A 17455-nucleotide genomic window follows, 5' to 3' on the forward strand; every position below is an offset into this window, starting at 1 on the left:
AGACAACCTGCAAGGGAAAACAACGGCAACAGCACAAAAACACCCACCATGGGGCTCAAATCCATGACAAACAAGGTTAAAATCCTTGTACTCTACTAACTGAGCTAGACAAACATGTTAACACATAACCAAAAATACTATAAAATAATCGTTAATCATTGAAAAGTCTACATTAATCTTCAATTTAAAAAGGTGAGTGTAAAACCCATTATTTGTTTGGGGGCGCGTATTGCATAAGTCTGCCATTAAACTATTGACTCCATCACATCAGTCCATCGCTCATTACCCATGCGGACTACCTTCCAACTATGGAGATTTAGTAAAATTTAGAAGTCTTAATTATAAGTAACAATTTATATGAGATCATGGTTGAAAAAATCGCTACGCGCTAGGAGGAGCTTATGTGGGGATTAATTAGCGCTAGAGATGTCAACATACACAACGTGGAACCCGATTTCCCGCCCCAACGGGGACAGGATCGGGGATGGATATGGGGTAACTTTTAATGCCCCGTCGGGGATGGGGAGTACTCTCCCAGCCCCGCCCGTCCCTGGATATACAAACATACACACACACACACTGATGTTATCACATCTGTGCTTGTTTTTATGGTTATTTTGAATCATCACAGTAATTAAGCTCTTTAATTTTGCTTATTTAATACATGTTTTCCTTGCTATTATCATTTAATTATGGTTCGCACTTGTTTTGAATATTTTACGGTGTTTGTTAGTGTTTTTGAACCATTTTAGGTCAAAGATATGACCAAGGGGAGTTCAAGGATGAGTTTGGAGCAATTTTGGATGAGTTCGGGGCCCAGTGGACTCGACGCGTCGAGCCTTGGCTCGACACGTCGAAATTTTCCAGTAGCTAATTAATTCACGCACAGGAAGTCTCGACGCGTCGAATATGCGTCTGTTTCTGGGATAAAAACAGACGCCTAAAGTGGCGCGGATAAAAAAACAGACGCTTAAAGTGGCGCAGCTGGGCAAAATTCAATACAAGCGCGAGATCTCTTTTCCTAATATCAATTGCGCGGATTTCAAGGCTCATATCTCCATATTAAAAGTTAGCAATTCAAGGAATCTTCCAAATTCTAAATATCATTAAAGACGACAATTTCTTTATTTAAATATAGGAATTAGAATTTGAGTCCAATTTGGTACAAGATTCCTATTTCATCTCAACTTTGTACCCACTATAAAATCCCTCCTTCCTCAACCCTAATGGGAGAGACCGAGAGAATTCAGAGATTCTTGGAGACAAGAAGGAGAGAAATCAAGAGCCACAAGTTGTCTTGGGAAAGCAAGAAGAAGACTAGGGAGATTTGGGAAAATTGTCTGGTTAATTCTTGTACTCTTTTGATGATTTGTAATTCTTTATTTATATTTGCTATGTATAATTTAGTCATGCTTGGCTAAATTCTTTAGAGATTCTTGGGTAAAAGTGTTTATGAACCTATGTGCCTGAGTTCTCAGTTTCTTTAATATATTATTATTTGGGTTTAATACTTGTGTTGCAATCGTGATAATATTGTTTGATGCTTGTAATTAATGGCCATAGTTACTAGCTTCATAGCCATGTTTGTGTCACCAATGGGAGTTGGGACATAAATTAGGGCACACACGATTGCACCTAATGGTTGGTCCTTGGGAAAGGGGAACTTATTAGGGGAAGTTTATTCTAGATTGTTGCCAATCGGGAGATGGTAGTAATTAGGAATAATTGAATGCTGATCTTTGATCTTATTGGGTGTTTAAGCCATGGGAGTGGAAATTCACTAGGAATAGAGATTACGGGAGTAATTCGATTCCACTTTGCATTCCCACACAAATCTTAATTCCAAACTAAATATTGCAAACGATAATTGGCACTAGGTGATTAAATACTTGAATCCCATGAATCTCAACTTCTCTCTAATTGTATTCAAAATCCTGAACCTCTATTTTATTTTATTTATTTTATGCCAATCAATCATCTAAGTAATTGTTAGGATTAGCTCTAATGAATAAGTTAGTAACTAGTGCTTGATACAACCACTTCCCTGTGGATCGATAACTCGTACTCCGAGAATTATGTGTTTGCAAATATACTACGCATCAAATTGGCGCCGTTGCCGGGGAGGTGGTGCTTCTAGTATTAACATTAGTGAAATCTTTATTCTAGGAGACTAGTCCATTTTTTTTATTTATTTTATTTTATTTTGCTAACCCATAACAAGTTCATTGTTTTGAGTGTGATTTAGTTTATGGATAGATATGCATTCCAAGGAACCATGCCACCGTTTTACCCTCCTTCTCAAGGTTATGAGATGAGTTGGAATATGAATCGAGAATATGGAGGAATGGAACAACAATTCCCTTTCTCAAATTTTGCCAACTCTAGTCAAGGATATTATCAAGAAAGTTCATATCACACATCACAACCCCAATGGTGCTCATTTTGTGGTGGGAATCACTTTGTGGAAAATTGTTACATGCTCAACCCCACCAACCATATCCATCAACAATCTACTCAAGGATTTTGTGCCAACATGAGTCAAGCTACTTATCAAAGATGCACACCACCTACTCCACAACCCTCACGGTGCATGATATGTGGTGGATCTCATGAGGCGGAAAATTGCTTTATCATGGATCCCAATTAGAAGTATCAAGGGCGAGCTCAAGAGTTGCCGTACCAAGAGTTTCAACAAGATTGTCAATCACTTGACCAAATAATTGAGATGAAGTCCAAAGAGACCAAGGTAATGCAATTGTGCTCGAAATATCTGGAGTTACAAGATCACATGAAGGCTCAACTTGATCGCATGAATGCTCGACTCGATCACATGATGGCTCGACAGCAAGATTTGACAATTCAAGAGCCACTTCAAGATTCATTTAATGGAGAGGTTCTAGAAGAGTTGCTCTTGCCAAATGAAGGTCATGAAGTTGAGAGAAATAAAAAGGATGATGAGGATCTTAGAAAGGAAGATGAAGAAATATTTGATAAAGGCATTGAGATGGAGACACCAAGCTGGGAGGAAAATGTAGAGTTGCAAGGTAATGATGGCAAGGAACATATAGAGAGTTGCCCATTAGATGAGGAAGTTCTTAATGGAGCACATGATTTGAATGAGGATATCTCACCAATGGAGAACACTTCCCTTGGAGAGAACTTCAGAGAAATTTTGAATTTGGGAGGCATTGGAGTTCTTAAGGATAATGACACACATTTGCCTATCTATATATCCAATGATTCCCAATACTTGCTGGTTCATGTGAATGATCCGAGACTCTCATTACTTGTTGAACAAAAGAGTGTTGAAAAGAAGGAAAAGAGAATGGAGGCATAATTCTTGATTCGGGCAAATGTGGTTCCTTACATGATGACGTGAAGGGTTCGAGCTTAAGAGAGTTTATAAATGGACACCACTTGAAGAAATACTTGGAAGAGAAAGTTGATGGAAAGAAGGGGATTTTTCTTCTCCAATCACTTGATGGCTAGAGAGGTAACGTCGAGCTAACGATGTTAAATTTAGCGCTTCATGGGAGGCACCCCATGTTATCTTTTATTACTTTCCCTATTTATTTATTTCTTTCTAGTTTCGACTTATTTAGTTTTATTATTTTCTAGTTCGTGATTATTTTATTGCTTCTTAGTTTTCTCTTTTCTCTTGTTCTCCTTTTCTTTTATTTTGCATCAGGGATGATGCAAAGTTTTAAGTGTGAGGGGGAGGAATCATTAATTTGGGGATATTTCTAAATTTTCAAAATTTTTGCTTTTGCTTGGATGACTCATATGCTATTTTTGGTGAATAAGCTACTTGTCTTAGCATGCAGTTACAATTATTCTCTCTTGTTGGTTTGTGGTTTGTTTTAGTGGTGCTTGCTGCATCTCAATTTGTGATGGATGATTTGAGGTGTAACACATATTTGATCTATTCTCTTGCCAATAGCTTTGTTAACCACTTAATAATTGGATTAGTTCTTGATCTTGTGTTTTGCATTGCTAGTGAAGGCTTATGTGAGATTCCGGTCATGGGTGTTTTGCTAGAACTTGCCTCATTACTCCCTAAGTGATGTCTAAGTTTTGCATGTTTTGAAGTGATTTAGGCCATTTTTGTTTATCCATACCCTTTAAACCTGTCCCTATATATATTTTATCCTTCCTATCCCCATTGTGCCTTTTGTTTGTTCAAATAAGTGCTAAGCACTTATCCCCTCTTTGTGATTGTTTTTCTTTGATTTACCCCATTATTATAACCCTTAGCCCGTGGCCAAATATTTCCCTTCCACCCTTGAGAGAATGAAACTTTTATCTTTATCTTTTCCGTATGAAGAGTTTTATGGAGTTGTGCTACGAAAAAAAAAAAAAAAAACAGCCAGTGTTACAAATGCTCAAGTGTGGAGGTCATGAAAGTTTGGATTAAAGTTATCTTGCTATATCCAAAAGAAGTCCAAAGACAAAGAAAAGAATGAGAAAAAAAAAAAGAGAAAGTTTGAAAGTTTTTGAGTTTGGATCCCCACTTTACCAAAAGTTGCTAAGTTCTTAAAAGAAATTTGCTCCTTGAAATTATGATCATCTCATCTCTTCCAAATCTTGAAAAGTTTAGATAAATTGCGACATTCTCTCTTTTTGATTAATTTTTCCATACCACTTCTTTGTTAGCCATCACCCGTAGCCCCATTACAAGCTAAATAAAGTCCTATTTGATCTTAGCATGCATTCTTAGATTTGATCTAGGGGAGTATGAAAGGCAAGCCTAAGGGATCTCATTCATGAACCGTATCTTGCATAATCTCAACTGAGTATTTGTGCACATTTGATCGTCACATGCTTTAAATTCTTGGTGCTTGGTTATTGGCTTGGAAATGGGTCTCTTATGTGTCAAACTAATTTGATTCTTGAAGCTTGTTGTTTTGTAGCAAGTGGGTTGGTGGTTTGAAAGGTTGTGCAAGAGAGAGCATGAGTAATTTGTACGTTTTGACTTGTGATTTTATTCCTTAGTTTTGCTTGAGGACAAGCAAAAGCTTAAGTGTGAGGGGGTGATGTTATCACATCTGTGCTTGTTTTTATGGTTATTTTGAATCATCACAGTAATTAAGCTCTTTAATTTTGCTTATTTAATACATGTTTTCCTTGCTATTATCATTTAATTATGGTTCGCACTTGTTTTGAATATTTTACGGTGTTTGTTAGTGTTTTTGAACCATTTTAGGTCAAAGATATGACCAAGGGGAGTTCAAGGATGAGTTTGGAGCAATTTTGGATGAGTTCGGGGCCCAGTGGACTCGACGCGTCGAGCCAAGGGCTCGACACGTCGAAATTTTCCAGTAGCTAATTAATTCGCGCACAGGAAGTCTCGACGCGTTGAATATGCGTCTGTTTCTGGGATAAAAACTGACGCCTAAAGTGGCACGGATAAAAAAACAGACGCTTAAAGTGGCGCAGCTGGGCAAAATTCAATACAAGCGCGAGATCTCTTTTCCTAATATCAATTGCGCAGATTTCAAGGCTCATATCTCCATATTAAAAGTTAGCAATTCAAGGAATCTTCCAAATTCTAAATATCATTAAAGACGACAATTTCTTTATTTAAATATAGGAATTAGAATTTGAGTCCAATTTGGTACAAGATTCCTATTTCATCTCAACTTTGTACCCACTATAAAATCCCTCCTTCCTCAACCCTAATGGGAGAGACCGAGAGAATTCAGAGATTCTTGGAGACAAGAAGGAGAGAAATCAAGAGCCACAAGTTGTCTTGGAAAGCAAGAAGAAGACTAGGGAGATTTGGGAAAATCGTCTGGTTAATTCTTGTACTCTTTTGATGATTTGTAATTCTTTATTTATATTTGTTATATATAATTTAGTCATGCTTGGCTAAATTCTTTAGAGATTCTTGGGTAAAAGTGTTTATGAACCTATGTGCCTGAGTTCTCAGTTTCTTTAATATATTATTATTTGGGTTTAATACTTGTGTTGCAATCGTGATAATATTGTTTGATGCTTGTAATTAATGGCCATAGTTACTAGCTTCATAGCCATGTTTGTGTCACCAATGGGAGTTGGGGCATAAATTAGGGCACACACGATTGCACCTAATGGTTGGTCCTTGGGAAAGGGGAACTTATTAGGGGAAGTTTATTCTAGATTGTTGCCAATCGGGAGATGGTAGTAATTAGGAATAATTGAATGCTGATCTTTGATCTTATTGGGTGTTTAAGCCATGGGAGTGGAAATTCACTAGGAATAGAGATTACGGGAGTAATTCGATTCCACTTTGCATTCCCACACAAATCTTAATTCCAAACTAAATATTGCAAACGATAATTGGCACTAGGTGATTAAATACTTGAATCCCATGAATCTCAACTTCTCTCTAATTGTATTCAAAATCCTGAACCTCTATTTTATTTTATTTATTTTATGCCAATCAATCATCTAAGTAATTGTTAGGATTAGCTCTAATGAATAAGTTAGTAACTAGTGCTTGATACAACCACTTCCCTGTGGATCGATAACTCGTACTCCGAGAATTATGTGTTTGCAAATATACTACGCATCACACACACACACACACACACACACACACACACACACACACACACACACACACACACACACACACACACACACACACATATATATATATATATATATATATATATATTTATATATATATATATATATATATCTATATATATATATATATATATATATATATATATATATATATATATATATATATATATATATATATATATGGTAGAGTTCCAGTGAGAACATGTGCTTAGGTGAGAACGTGAGAACACATCATGTGCATCCATATAATATTTTTTAATGGTTTAGATTAGATTAAGTGTGTGCGAACGCGCATTGAATGTGTGCAAACACACTTTTGCACATATTTAATGCGCGTTCGCACACACTTAATCTAATCTAGACAATTAAAAAAATTAGATGGATGCACATGATGTGTTCTCATGTTCTCAACTAAGCACATGTTCTCATAAGATCCTAACTATATATATGGTAGGGTTCCAGTGAGAACATGTGCTCAGATGAGAACATGAGAACACATCATGTGCATCCATCTAATATTTTTTAATGGTATAGATTAGATAAAGTGTGTGCGAACGCGCATTAAATGTGTGAAAACACACTTAATCGCGTTTACACACATTTAATGCGCGTTTGCACACACTTAATCTAATCTAGACCATTGAAAAATATTAGATGGATGCACACGATTTGTTTTCACGTTCTCACCTAAGCATGTGTTGTCATATAATCTTAAATATATATATATATATATATATATATATATATATATATATATATATATATATATATATATATATATATATATATATATATTATTTATTTATTTATTTATTTATTTATAGGGAAGGGTTCAGGTGCGGGTATAGCTTCTCGTGAGCTTGTGCGGTTGACGCACCTTAAGCATTAAAGTAGCGTACCTCAAGTACACAAACCAAGCACCTTATACACACAAACAAAGCACCTTAAGAACACAAATCACACGCACCTAAAGCTTTAGGCCGACGCACCTTAAGTACACAAACCATGCACCTTAAGAACACAAACCACACACCTATGGTTTTAAAATGCCGCACCTTAAGTTTCAACAACTCACGCACCTTAAGCATACAAATCACACACCTTAAGAAGGAAAACAACGCACCTTAAGGAGGAAAACCACGCACCTTAAGCTTCAGGTTAACGCAACTTAAGTTTCAACAACTACGCACCTTAAGCACAAAAAGCATGCATTTTAAGCACAAAAACTACGTACCTTAAGCACAAAAACCACGCACCTTAAGTTTCATATGCTGGCATAATATGCACAAAAGAAGTTATACTTCAAAAAATACGTAAAACACTGGATGCAACAACTCGCCTTACAGATATATAGCTAACGGTGGTCTAGCCTCGTAGTTGGTCGTTGAAAATTGAAGCCGTTGTCATTGCAGATAGTCTACGAAGCTCGACGCCGCTTCTCGCCTTGCAGATGGATAATGGTGGACTGGCCGACCTGCACAGGCAAAGCCCAATAGATTTTGAAGCTTTAAGCCACTGTCATTGCCGATGATCTACGAAGCTCGAAGCCGCCTCTCGTCTTGTAGATGGATGACAGTGGACTGGCTGACCTTCGCAGACAAAGCCCAATAGCTTCCCAATAAATTTCGAGTGAGCCAATAAAATGCATCGAGTCAGCCAATATTCGAACCGTCGCAGGAAAAAGCCCAATAGATTTCAATCCCGCTTCTCGCCTATGTCTACAATAAAATGCCTCAACAACAGGTTTCAAACAAGTTGACACTCATGCAAAGATCACATCAAAGACAACCTGTAATGGAACACAACCGGCAACAACAAAAGAATGCCCACCGTGGGAATTGAACCCACGACCACAAAGTTAAGAGCCTTGCGCTCTACCAACTAAGCTAAACACGCTTACCAATAATTGACCACAAATACTATAAATAATCTGTAATCATAGAAAAGTCTACACTAATCTTCCATTTAAAAAGGTGAGTGGAAACCCCATTATTTGTTTGGGGGCTCGTATTGCATAAGTCTGTCATTAAACTATTGATTCCATCACATCAGTCCATCGCTCATTACCCATGTGGAAAAAACTTCCAAACACGGAGACTTAGTAAAATTTAGACACCATAATTTTGAGTAACAATTTGTACGAGATCTTGGTTGAAAAAATTGCTAGGCGCTCGGGAGGAGCTTAGACGGCGATTAATCGGCGCTAGGGATGTCAACATACCCAACGTGGAACCCGATTCCCCGCCCCAACGGGGACGGAATCGGGGATGGGGATGGGGTAACTTTTAGTTCTCCGTCGGGGATGGGAAGTACTCTCCCAGCCCCGCCCCGTCCTATATATATATATATATATATATATATATATATATATATATATATATATATATATATATATATATATATATATATATATATATATATATATATATATATATATATTTATTTATTTATTCATAGGGAAGGGTTCAAGTAGGGGTATAGCTTCCCGCGAGGTTGTGCGGTTGACGCACCTTAAGCATTAAAATAGCGTACCTTAAGTACACAAACCAAGCAGACAAACAAAGCACCTGAATAACACAAATCACGCGCACCTAAAGCGTTAAGCCGACGCACCTTAAGTACACAACCCACGCACGTTAAGTACACAAACCACGCACCTTAAGAACACAAACCACGCACTTAAGGTTTTGAACTGCCGCACCTTAAGTTTCAACAACTCACACTTCTTAAGAATACAAATCACGCACCGTAAGAAGGAAAACAACGCACCTTAAGAAGGAAAACCACGTACCTTAAGCTTTAGGTTAACACACCTTAAGTTTCAACAACTACCCACCATAAGCACGCAAACATTGCACCTTAAGCACAAAAATCACGTACCTTAAGCACAAAAACCACGCATCATAAGTTTCAACAACTACTCACCTTAAGCACCCAAACCACACACTTTAAGTACAAAAACCACGCACTTTAAGCGAAAAAACCACAAACTTTAAGCACCAAAACCATGAACCTTAAATTTGACCTAGATGCAAAAATAACCAAATTGCCATTGTTTTTTTTTCTTTTCTTTTTTTTTTTTTTTTTAAAATTCTGGTAATCCTGTATGGTTATTTAAGCAAGATCAATGGCTTAAATTTATCCGCACAACCGCACAGGAAACACCCAACCGCATGAGAACTAAATTATATATATATATATATATATATATATATATATATATATATATATATATATATATATATATTTATTTATTTATTTATTTATTTATTTATTTATTTATTTTTATTTATGCATTATAGCCACACAACATACATATATATGTATTACTTTGTACAGAGTATATAATTTTAGAATAATTATTTTCATGGTATGTCATACTTATGAATTGACATCTTTGGACAGAGACGGAGCCAAAGGGGGGGGGGGGGGGGTTTGGGCAGGGGTGGCAGCTGCCCCCCTCACCCCACCCCCACCCCATATATAATATGTGTACGTATATATGTATATATAGTACAAGTTTTAGTATTAGTATAAAAAATATTAAATGTTAATAAGAAATGTGTTAGATTAGTTGGTAGAGCACATATTTGGTAATAGTAAAGGTTAAATGTTTGAATCTTTTTGCATTAATATAGTTTTACAGTTTTTTTGACTCCTTCCCCTAGTCTTCAACACAGTCACGTTTTTAATAGCTTTTTTAATATTTAGTAAACACACATATATATCATTCTTTTATATTAATAGTGAGATGTGTAATTTATAATGTGTTTTCTATTCAAATTATTATATGAAGATGGATATATATGAGTTATTTATTTAAATATTTTAAAAATTGTTAATATTCTTTTATAAGTTATAAATAGGGTTGGGGATTCCCTGTCCTCGGATAATCCTCGTGCGGATGGGGATGGGGAGGATTTTCGATTTCCCAATGGGATGGGGACGGGGATGGGGAGTGTGGGAGAAAGTTAGCGGAGGGGATCGGGAGTATGCCTCCCGCCCTGTCTCGCCCGTTGACATCCCTAATCGGTACCAAAGCACCCACGTATTTTTTTTTTAACAATTTGGTTTAATTTTTTTTTTAAAATTTTTTAAGACTGTATAATTATAAACTATTTAATACTTTAATAGTTAATAACTAAATATTAAATATTAACCTAAAAAACAATTTGAGTTTGAACAATGTCGTAATAATTACTACATACTAATTAACTAACTATTATGCTTTATAAATAATAAAGGAATGAATGAGGTTAATAGCAAGTATACATATACTACTACCTTTTTTTCCATTATTGTTAAAATACTATACACACACACCCGTATAATACCATCGTTTATTACCTTTAAATCATTTTTCCTATATATATATATATATATATATATATATATATATATATATATATATATATATATAATCTTAAAAATTAATTGTAAATTAAAAAAATCCAACGACAAATAATTCATTAACCACATATCTCTTCAACTTGTTGTAAAACACAAATAATTCATTAACCACGAAAATCCTTAACCCAAAAAAAAAAAAAAAATCTTGAGTTCTTCATGAAGATACTTACGTTTTGAAGGATGCAACACTAATCCATTGTATTTACTGGACGGTGGAAGAAGGGATTGAGAGAGTCAACAAGATATAATTTCACAGAGAACGGGAAGAATAGGGAGACAGAGGCGGAGCCAGGATTAAATAATGCGGTGAGCCATGCATATAAACCTGTGAGCTGCTTTTACTGCACCAGTGTTTAACACTGCAAATTACAATCAATTATATCTTAAATTAGTAATAAAACATGTAGAATGTTTAAACAAATGAAATTGCTGTTAAATTAGTAATTTCATTTGTGTAAACTAGTAATTTCATTCTTCCAAAAGGTTGAACCCCAACCCTAAGGGCCCCCCACACCCCGACCTGACAGAGATCACTGAGCATAATTAGTAATAAAACATGTAGAATGTTTAAACAAATGAAATTGCTGTTAAATTAGTAATTTCATTTGTGTAAACTAGTAATTTCATTCTTCCAAAAGGTTGAACCCCAACCCTAAGGGCCCCCCACACCCCGACCTGACAGAGATCACTGAGCATGAACCACATAGGCTCATAGGCTAGACCTTTACTTACTGCGCACTAGGAGCCCCCCCTCACTTTGAGAGGTAGCTCCCACACTGCCGCTGGTGAGACTCGATCCCTGGTCATTCTTCCAACTTTTCACCTCTATAACCAGTTGAGATGCCCATGTGGGTAAACTAGTAATATCATTTTGTTTAGCATTGCAAATTCTAATCAATTATACTTGTAATTATGAGAGTAGATTGCTGTTAAAACAAATGAAATATTCTACCTAAAGCTAGAACTCAACAACGTACTTAATTAACAACGGGTAATACTAGAATTTCACAAAACTTGTAGCACAACATTGAGTTCGATTAGCTGGTGATGAAGTATGGATGACACTGGCATTTCGAGAAATAGGAAAATTAATTTGCAGTTGCAAACATTAAAGCTCAGCCGTAAAAACGATTAAGAAAAGAGAAAAGAGAGAGAGAGAGAGTCAGAGAGACGAACATGGTAAGCCACCGGAGACCGGAGACCGGATTTCTCGCACAGTCGCACGAGTAGTTGATGAAATGTTTTGGAAGCTTACTTTGGAAGCTTTTGGATGGTAGTGCGACCAAAATCTTGTTGAAAGCTTATTCTAGACGCTTTTGGATGGCGCATATACTTTAATTTTGTTGAAATCTTACTCTAGAAGCTTGGCAATTTTTATGTCGTTCTATGTTTATAATTACTGAACTCTATGTTCATAATTATAAAACTCTACGTTCATAACTTTTGAACTACATATTCACAATTATTGAACTCTATATAGACAATTACAGAACTCTATGTTCATAATTACAGAACTCTATGTTCATAATTATAAAACTCTATGTTTATAATTTTTGTACTTCATATTCACAATTATTGAACTCTGTATTCACAATTATAGAACTCTATGTTCATAATTATAGAACTGAGTAAATTTCAATTTTGGTCCACTGACTATTGAACTTGTGTTAATTGCAACACCTGACTTTCAAAACTGTTAATTTAGTACCTTAACTATGTAATTTTTATCAATTTTGGTCACTCCGACCAAATTATCGACCAATTGTGACCGGAAAATTTTAAGTCAACATTCAAACTGAATTGGAAGGGTAAATTCGTTTTTTCCGGTTAAGAAAATAGGAAAAATATTGAATTCCACCGTTGACTGTAAATCCGTTGTGAGATCGTCGGCGCGAGAGAATCCCATGTTTTCGGCTCTCCTCACTGCGCCATTTCGCAGCTGCGCAGCCCTTTAATTAGCTTCTTGATGACCTCCTCGACCGAAATCTCCGGTGGCCACTGGCAGTCCACGGCGGCCTTCAAGGATTCTGACTCGAACACGAATATAACTACCTTCGTCTTCCTCGTCCCCCTAGCCGAGAGTGAGCGTGTGCCAGGCCTGGTGGGCCAGGATCGTGAAATTTGTCAGCACGAAAGCAGTGGTGAAAGGGATAGACGGCTTGGCAGCGTTGGAGGGGACAGCAGAAGCGCGAGGAGGTGAAGGAGCTCCAGCAGCCGTGCGCGATGGGCGGTGAAGGATTTGACGATGAATTGGTCACTGAATCTAAGACCCTTTAATTCAGAATTCAACGGTGAAGGATTTGACGATGAATTGAACGCCGAATTGGCTGCAAGAGAACGGGCTAAGTTTATACGCATATGTAAAAAGGAAGCAATGAAGACATTGCACTGCACCCATTTTGAATTTTGAATTTTCAACCAGTGAAGAATCTTTTCCAAGATTGCCACGGCAAAAATCCACCTGTTAGTAGTATTGCACATAGAGAACAACGTTAATCACAACATTAAATATAATTAAGATAATTAATTCATTGGATGGTGTGAGATAGATATGATAAGGCGAATTTACCTCTTTCAATTCAATTTAAATATTGACTTATAATTTTCTGGTCACATTTGGTCGGTAATTTGGCCGGAGTGACAGTAATTGATAAAAATTGCATAGTCAATGTACTAAATTAACAGTTTTGAAAGTCATGTGTTGCAATTAACACAAGTTCAATAGTCAGTGGACCAAAATTGAAATTTACTCTTATAGAACACTATGTTCATAATTTTTGAACTTTATATTCACAATTATGACAGTTTTGGAACTGAGTCCACCTTGCAAGGTGGACATAGTTCCACAGCATAATTTGCTGAAGCTTGGTGACGGGGCCCAAAAATTACAATATAATATTAATTTAACAGGTGAAAGAAAGCCTAATGATTTATAATGAACAGTCCAGCTGGGGGGGGGGGGGGGGGGGGGGGACGGAGTAACAAAATTATACAAACTAGAGGAAATTTTTGAATCCAAGTCGATAACAAGCTTAAAATAAATGGATATTAATATAAGAACCACTCAACCACCTTGTTTGCCAAATCACGATTCACAAAATAAAACCTTAAAATTTTCATATTCTGGGATAATATGAAGAAAAATTAACCGTTATACCTCCGGGAGATGCATCCACATAAAGAATCCAAGTTTAGTTTTAGACTCACAAAAGAAGTTATACTTCAAAAAATAAGTAAAACACTGATCAGAAAGACAAGCCGAAGCTGGATGCCGCTAGTCGCCTCACCGATATATAGCTAACGGTGGTCTCGCTAAAGCTCATTGCCGTTGTCTCGCCTCGTAGATGGTCGTTGAAGCTTGAAGCCGCATCTTGCCTTGCAGATGGATGATAGTGCCGTTGTCTCACCTCGTAGATGGTCGTTGAAGCTTGAAGCCGCTGTCTGTCTACGAGGCTCGACGTCACTTCTCGCCTCGCATATGGATGATAGTGGTCTTGCCGACCTCGCGTAGTCAAGGCCAACAGATTTGGAGTGCGGCAATAAGCCCAATAGATTTCGAGTCTATCTCCTTAACCACTCATACATATTGACAAGTTGACTCTTTTGTCAAGATCATTCAAAAAGATACGTCATGCGTCAACAGCAGGATTCGAACCTGCGAAAGCAAAGCCCAATAGATTTCAAGTCTATCTCCTTAACTACTCGGACATATCGACAAGTTAACACTTATGCAAAGATCATTCTAATAGATACACCAAAGATAACTTGCAAGAGAATACAAATAGAAGAATTATGATTTTCAAAGTCACCCATCCATTGTATTAATTATACAACAATGAAAAGCAAAAGAACAGAGTAACAAAATTATACAAACTAGAGGAAATTTTTGAATCTAAGTCGATAACAAGGTTAAAATAAATGGATATTAGTATAAGAACCACTCAACCACCTTTTTTACCAAATCACGATTCACAAAATAAAACCTTAAAATTTTCATATTCTGGCATAATATGCAGAAAAATTAACTGTTATACCTCCTGGAGATGCATCCACATATAGAATCCAAGTTTAGTTTTGGAATCACAAAAGAAGTTATACTTCAAAAAATAAGCAAAACACTGAGCAGAAAGCCAAGCCGAAGCTGGATGCCGCTAGTCGCCTCACCGATATATAGCTAACGATGGTCTCGCTAAAGCTCGTTGCTGTTGTCTCGCCTCGTAGATGGTCGTTGAAGCTTGAAGTCGCTGTCTGTCTATGAGGCTCAGCGCCGCTTCTCGCCTTGCAGATGGATGATAGTGTCGTTGTCTCGCCTCGTAGATGGTCATTGAAGCTTGAAGCCGCTGTCTGTCTACGAGGCTCGACGCCGCTTCTCGCCTTGCAGATGGATGATAGTGGTCTCGCCGACCTCGCCTAGTCAAAGCCCAATATGTTGCCCAATAGATTTTGAATCAGGCAATAAGCCCAATAAATTTTGAGTCAAGCAATAAGCCTGATAGATTTTGAGATCGCTTACGAAATCGTGTAGTCAAAGCCCAATAGATTTCTCGCAAATTTCAATTCAAACTTGCAAATTTCAAGACCGCTTACAGTAAAAAGCGTCAACAGCAGGATTTGAACCTGCGCAAGCAAAGCCCAATAGATTTCAAGTCTATCTCCTTAACCACTCGGACATATTGACAAGTTAACTCTCATGCAAAGATCATTATAATAGATACATCAAAGACAACTTGCAAGGGAAAACAACCGGCAAACACGATTATGAAAAGAGAAATAGGAAAATTAATTTGCAGTTGCATACATTAAAGCTCATCCGTAAAATCATTTATCACAATTTCAAAAACGATTATGAAAAGAGAAATGAGAGAGAGAGAGAGAGAGAGAGAGAGAGAGAGAGAGTAAGAGAGACGAACCTGGTAAGCCACCGGAGACCGGAGTTCTCGCACAGTCGCACTAGCAGTTGAAATGTTTTGGAAGCTTACTCTGGAAGCTTTTGGATGGTAGTGCGGCTGAAATCTTGTTGAAAGCTTATTCTAGACGCTTTCGAATGGGGCAGATACTTTAATTTTGTTGAAATCTTACAACATTGTATTATAATTATACAACAATGAAAAGCAAAAGAACAGAGTAATAAAATTATACAAACTAGAGGAAATTTTTGAATCCATGTCGATAACAAGCTTAAAATAAATGGATATTAATATAAAGAACCACTTAACCACCATGTTTACCAAATCACGATTCACAAAATAAACCCTTAAAATGTTCATATTCTGGCATAATATGCAGAAAAATTAACCGTTATACCTCCGGGAGATGCATCAACATAAAGAATCGAAGTTTAGTTTTGGACTCACAAAAAAAGATAAGTAAAACACTAAGCAGAAAGCCGAGTCGAAGCTGGATGCCGCTAGTCGCCTCACTGATATAATAGCTAACGATGGTCTCTCTAAAGCTCACTGCCCTTGTCTCTCCTCGTAGATGGTCTACGAAGCTCGCTGCCACTGTCTCGCCTCGTAAATGGTCTACGAAGCTCGACGCCACTATCTCGCCTCATAGATGGTCTACGAAGACTGTCTCGCCTCGTAGATGGTCTACGAAGCTCGACGTCACTGTCTCGCCTCGTAGATGGTCTACGAAAGCTCGACGCCACTGTCTCGCCTCGTAGATGGTCTACGAAGCTCGACGCCGCTTGCCGTTTTCTCGCCTCGTAGATGGTCTACGAAGCTCGACGCCGCTTGCCGCTGTCTCTCGCCTCGTAGATGGTCTACGAAGCTCAACGCCGCTTGCCGTTGTTGTCTACAATAAAATGCGTCAACAGCAGGATTCGAACCTGCGCAGGCAAAACCCAATAGATTTCGAGTCTATCACCTTAACCACTCGAACATATTGACAAGTTGACTCTCATACAAAGATCATTCTAATAGATACATCAAAGACAACTTGCAAGGGAAAACAACCGGCAACAGCAAAAAAATACGTCAGCACAGGATTCAAACCTACGCAGGCAAAGCCCAACAGATTTCAAGTCTATCTCCATAACCACTCGGACATATTGACAAGTTGACACTTATGCAAAGATTATTCACTCGGACATATTGACAAGTTGACACTTATGCAAAGATTATTCTAATAGATACATAAAAGACAACTTGCAAGGGAAAACAACTAGCAACAGCAAAAAAACACCCATCGTGGGGCTTGAACCCACAACAACAAGGTTAAAAGCTTTACACTCTACTAATTGAGCTAGACAAGCTTGTTGATAATTGACTAAAAATACTATAAATAACCTGTAATCTTAAGCTTGTTAATCATGCATCATAAGCACAAAAACCACGTACCTTAAGCACAAAAACCATCCACCATAAGTTTCAACAACTACTCACCTTAAGCACGCAAACCACGCACCTTAAGCGGAAAAACTATGCACCTCAAGCACAAAAACCACGCACCTTAAACTTGACCTAGATGCAAA

The 17455-nt window shown here is 37.3% G+C and overlaps 3 non-coding genes across 3 annotated transcripts; all 3 read right to left on the bottom strand.

Annotated features, from left to right (window-relative positions):
- Positions 1 to 14614: 14614 nt before the first annotated feature.
- TRNAS-UGA lies at positions 14615 to 14696 on the bottom strand. The gene has a single exon. It is a non-coding gene; the product is annotated as a tRNA-Ser (tRNA).
- An 880-nt stretch (positions 14697 to 15576) lies between these two features.
- On the bottom strand, positions 15577 to 15658 carry TRNAS-UGA. The gene has a single exon. It is a non-coding gene; the product is annotated as a tRNA-Ser (tRNA).
- A 1131-nt stretch (positions 15659 to 16789) lies between these two features.
- TRNAS-CGA lies at positions 16790 to 16871 on the bottom strand. The gene has a single exon. It is a non-coding gene; the product is annotated as a tRNA-Ser (tRNA).
- Positions 16872 to 17455: the final 584 nt, after the last annotated feature.

Source organism: Ipomoea nil, unplaced genomic scaffold, assembly GCF_001879475.1.
Source record: "Ipomoea nil cultivar Tokyo-kokei standard unplaced genomic scaffold, Asagao_1.1 scaffold3065, whole genome shotgun sequence".
Lineage (NCBI taxonomy): Eukaryota > Viridiplantae > Streptophyta > Magnoliopsida > Solanales > Convolvulaceae > Ipomoea > Ipomoea nil.